The sequence below is a fragment of the Macaca nemestrina genome, chromosome 16 (genome assembly GCF_043159975.1).
Source record: "Macaca nemestrina isolate mMacNem1 chromosome 16, mMacNem.hap1, whole genome shotgun sequence".
Classification (NCBI taxonomy): domain Eukaryota; kingdom Metazoa; phylum Chordata; class Mammalia; order Primates; family Cercopithecidae; genus Macaca; species Macaca nemestrina.
In genome coordinates, this window is record NC_092140.1 from 49,551,029 (window position 1) to 49,556,429 (window position 5,401).

General features: G+C 37.1%; 1 long non-coding RNA gene across 1 annotated transcript; it reads left to right on the forward strand.

Moving 5' to 3' along the window:
* The first annotated feature begins 286 nt into the window (after positions 1-286).
* Positions 287-4,400, forward strand: LOC105464727 (uncharacterized). Its single transcript, XR_976957.2, has 4 exons — positions 287-519; positions 1,948-2,085; positions 2,839-2,902; positions 3,156-4,400. It is a non-coding gene; the product is annotated as an uncharacterized lncRNA (long non-coding RNA).
* Positions 4,401-5,401: the final 1,001 nt, after the last annotated feature.

Sequence of the window (5,401 nt, forward strand, 5' to 3'; positions counted from 1 at the left end):
AAGAAAAAGACTGTGTGCCAGTGAGTTTTGTTTAATGGGCATTATGGATATTTATGGTTTTCTAACAAAATTGGTGACTTGAGCTATGAGAGTACTTGATAGACGAACTACTAATGCCTTCTATTGGCATCTCCAATTAGGTAAACCAGGACTTTACCATTTCCCTGGATATGATACGGAAATGCTGGGAAAGGAAGAGCGAGGTCCCTTTAAATGATATGGAAGAGGGAAGGGAAGCACCGTGTAGAGGGAGTGGTCCCTGGCTAGGGCTCCACCCCCACGGACCTAGGTGAGGACAGGCACTTCTGCCTTCCTGCCCAACTGTAGCATTTTCCAAGACTACCCTGGCCAGCCACGCCCCTATACTGGGCATATAAAAACCCTGAGACCCTAGCAAGGCAGAGAAAGAAGCTGCTGGACAGTGGGAGGGAGGCATAGACGGAAGAAGATGTGGGGAGTGTGCTAGGGGAAGATCACACAGACAGACGCCAGCATGCTGGAAGGCCATCAACTGATGGGGTGAGGTGGAGTTTGGCCAGGGCATTGGCAGGGTGGGGTGGGGGGTGGTTGGGCTCGGTTACTCTCATTCTCCCGTGTGAGCCGAGTCTTCTGATACACCAAGGAAAGAACCCCAAGATACAGAAAGGCCTCTGTCCTTGTGACAAGGTAGAGGGTCTAATTGAGCTGGTTAACACAAGCTGTCTATAGACCACAAAACTAAAAGAGCATCCTGTAACACATGTCCACTGCGATTTCAGCTGTAAACATTCACCTCTAGACACTGCTGTGGAGTCGGAGCCCCCCCAGCCTGCCTGTCTGTATACTCCTCTAGAGGTTTGAGCAGCAGGGCAAGGAAGAAGGGAGCCACACGCTTATCACACGCCCTATGAAGGGAAAGCAAGTACTCAACAGCTACGTGTATATACATGTAACTTCTTTATCTCCCTTCCAAAACACCAACATATATATGATTCCAATTTTGTTATTCTCATAGATATTGAAACAAATTGCTGAAATTCATATAGGTAGCAATTTTTGGAGTAAAAATTAAGCACTGGATAGTTTGCTTACTAAGACTTACTATTTTTACTAAATTATATTTATGCTTATCTCTCAATTTCGTATCAGTTGCCTCCTCTTCACTGCTGCCACATGATCTTATCAAAATAATCTGTATCAAAAATTTAAAATAGGCCGGGCGCAGTGGCTCAAGCCTGTAATCCCAGCACTTTGGGAGGCCGAGACGGGCGGATCACGAGGTCAGGAGATCGAGACCATCCTGGCGAACACGGTGAAACCCCGTCTCTACTAAAAAAATACAAAAAACTAGCCGGGCGAGGTGGCGGGCGCCTGTAGTCCCAGCTACACAGGAGGCTGAGGCAGGAGAATGGCGTAAACCCGGGAGGCGGAGCTTGCAGTGAGCTGAGATCCGGCCACTGCGCTCCAGCCCCAGCGACAGAGCGAGACTCCGTCTCAAACAAAAAAAAAAAAAAAAAAATTAAAATAAATTAAGAATTAAATATACATATTTCAACTAAACATTATAACATTATGAACTTCATAAATCTTCCTTAAGAAAAGATAGTATATCTATGACTGTATCTTTTCTTACAAATTTAGCCATGAAAGATAGGATTTGATTTTACCAAACCTTTCTGGAAAGCATGAAGCCATTATATTGTTCTCTATCTATTTAGAAATATAAGAGAATAGCATAATTTTCTTTTACCAAAATTGCAGTCTGTATTGCAGTGAGGCATACTTGCAAAACATAAGCAGCACCATTTCCACTAATCCAGCACTATTCACAATTCTTGAGATGTATGATCACTGAGGTTTTATACTTTATATACTCTTTAAGGTTACGTATGGCTGAGTTTGTCTTTAAAACATCAGTACAGCGAGCTTTTGTTTTTGTTTTTGTTTTTGTTTTTGTTTTTGAGACAGGGTCTCACTCCATCACCTAGACTGAAGCGCATTGGCCCCATCTTGGCTCATTGCATCCTCCACCTCCCAGGTTCAAGTGATTCTCATTTCTCTCAAGTTATTCTCGTTCCTCAGCCTCCTGAGGAACTAGAATTACAGGTATGTAGTCACCACACCTGGTTAATTTGTGTGTGTGTATGTGTGTGTGTTTTGTTTTGTTTTTAGTAGAGACGAGGTTGCACCATGTTGGCCAGGCACCAGCCTCAAACTCCTGGACTCAAGTAATCCACTGGCCTTCATCTCCCTAAGTACTGAGATTGCAGGTGTGAGCCACTGTGCCTGACCTCAGCAAGCATTTTTGAACTATCATGTATTGAGCTTAGCATTTACTGTGCAATATAATATATATTATGTACAACTATAATATATAATATATACAATTATAATATATATTATATATATAGCACAGTGAATATGAATATCTATTTTATATATATATAACTGAGAGTGCCAAAGACTAGCCAGATGAATCTTCCTGAGTTGGTATTGCAGATGAAGATTTTGTATGATTTTAAAATATCATTACTATTTAGTTTCTAGGACTGTCTTGACTGATACTGACTTAGCAATAGAAATAATAATAGTGCTAAGTAACGCAATCTAAATACATTTAGTTTAATAATATTACCTAAGTGTGCTTTTTTGTCATTTTAATTGAGATGAAATTATAAATATCAATACATTTTTAATTACTATATATTTGTTTTCAGTTCTAGAATTCAAAAATTATGAAAAGATTATTCACTTCTGATTCAATATTCGTGATTTATTATCATCATCATTTTTTTAGAGACAGGGTCTCACTCTGTTGCTCAGGCCGAAGTATAATGGTACAATCATTGTTCATTGCAGCCTCTAACTCCTAGACTCAGGCAATGCTCCAATCTTAGTCCTCCAAAGTACTGGAATTACAGATGTGAGTAACTGCATTTAGCCAATATTAGCATTTTAAAACATTTTTACAGTGTAGTAGTGAGATTGTATCAAAATTATAGAAAGAAAAGAAGTCATATTTTCATAATCAGAACCCAAATGTGTCAAAAATAGCTATTGTCGTTACTATTTTTACTGTTTATTCTTTATTTCAAAATACAATAGATTATTAAAAGGTAATTAACTAAAGTAAAAGATGATTTAACTAAATTTAAGACATTTTATATTTGCTGAAGGACTTTACTAATGAATGAAGCCAGAAGATCTGCTTGCAACAAAGGTGTCAGTTCTGCCAATTACAATCTGTCAAAGTTAATTCATTTGATGTCTGAGACACATCATTGTAATACCATTAATGCATATTTAAATGTGCACACTCTGGAAATGACATATTTACAATGAACTGTCTTCCATAGCATGGATGAATTTAAAGAATGATTTTTGTAATGCGTTGTTAAGATCGAACAATCTTTAAGCTGATGATGCTATTTACATTAAGTTTGAAAACACTATCCTTTGCTATTTCAAAATAACATACACCAGGTTCTCAAATAGTAATATTTCATTCAAGGTCATTTTGTTGTAAGGTTGATGAGAAAAAGGAAATTGATTCGCAGCTGGGAACACTGTCTATGTGGAGCTTGAATGCTCTCCCCATGACTGGGTGGGTGTTCTGGTTCCTCCCACACACCAAAGATGTGCACATTACATGAACTGACATATCTAAACTGTCCCAGTCTGAGTGAGTGTGGGGTATGTGTGTGTGTGAGTGCACTCTGGGGCAGCATGGCCTCCTGTCTAGGGTGGGTTCTGGTCTTGCCTCCGAAATTCAAGAATATGGTCCAGACACCTGAGACCCTGAGCTGTAATAAGTGGGTTGAAAAATGAAAGGACAACCATAAAAACGGATGAGTTCATGTCCTTTGCAGGGACATGGATGAAGCTGGAAACCATCATTCTCAGCAAACTAATACAGAAACAGAAAACCAAAACACCACATGTTCTCACTCATCATAAGTGGGGAATTGAACAATGAGAACACTTGGACATAGGGAGGCGAACCTTGCATACTGGGGCCTGTTGGGGGGTAGGGGGAGGGATAGCACTAGGAGAAATAGCTAACATAGATGGCAGGTTGATGGGTGCAGCAAACCACCATGGCACGTGTATACCTATGTAATAAACCTGTACATTCTGCACATGTACCCCATAACTTAAAGTATAATAAAAAAAGAAAAATGAATGGATATGACTGATTATAAAATAAAAATTTATAAGGTACACAATAGTCATCCAAATGCATAACAATAAATCATGTGGTATGAAAGTGCTCAGTGAGCCTGCCATATTTGTGATTGTTTGTTTTTGAACTGTGTGCTCCTTAAAACTTTTGCTTTGCAAACATGTGTTTCTTGATTTAACCTACCACCACCATGACTGCTATCACTTGCTGATTTGTCAGAAATTGAATAAATCGTTGTTTTTATTACTCTACCTTAAATGTATTTGTAGCTCTCATTTTTTTCATATTTAAAAATAGAAGCATTTTGAGTCTTTATTTAAAAGTTTGGTGATGCTTTTGTGATCAGAAATATGATGTACACACTTAAGTCTTATATCAATTAACCTATGGTAAAATTGGTTGTGTCACACCTAAGTTTGCTTTAAGTTTCAGTTTCCATTAATCAGTTGATGGCATTCAATGAGAATTTACGGTATTTTCATCATATAATCAATCACAGGCTGACCTATATATTGAGCTGTTATTTTAATGAGTATAATATTCACTCTTTCCTCTTTAGTTGCTCTTAAATATAGTAACAATCACCAAGCAAAAAAGATAACAGCTTTTCTGAAAATAGTGTTCCCTCTTCAAACTGCTTAGTATAAAGTGGAAGATGGGGTTATTTGATGGTTCTGATTTTTTATCGAAGGTATATCCCCATGAAAATTTTAAAAGTTTTGTAAGCTAAGGACTAAAGGAATAACGTGTCATTTTAAAGAACAGAAAAACACAAACATAACTTACACTAAGAAAAAGTGGTTCATAAAACTACTTTTGTTGAAATAGAGATCTACAATACATATATTTTTAATATAATTTTATTTTTATTTGTTTAGGAGAAGATATTGCACAATTCTACTCCCCTGATCAATTTTCACCACTCCTCAATCCCATTGCATATATTATGAGTGATATTTTAATGTAAAGATCTAGTATATTGTCAACATTTGAAAGTTTATAATTATGTATGAATACACTCCTGGAAAAATCACTGAGAAAATCCATAAAACATAAAGTACTTGACATTTTAAATAATTTTCCAAGCCAGTCACTTTACATTTTCTGAATCAGTGAATGCATAAGGATTAAAAATCCTGATTTTTTTTCTTGAACAATTAGAAGATACATACTAAAATAAATAAGTAAAGGCACAAATTCAGGAGTATAGAACTAATTTTTTTTTAGACTTTTTGTGCA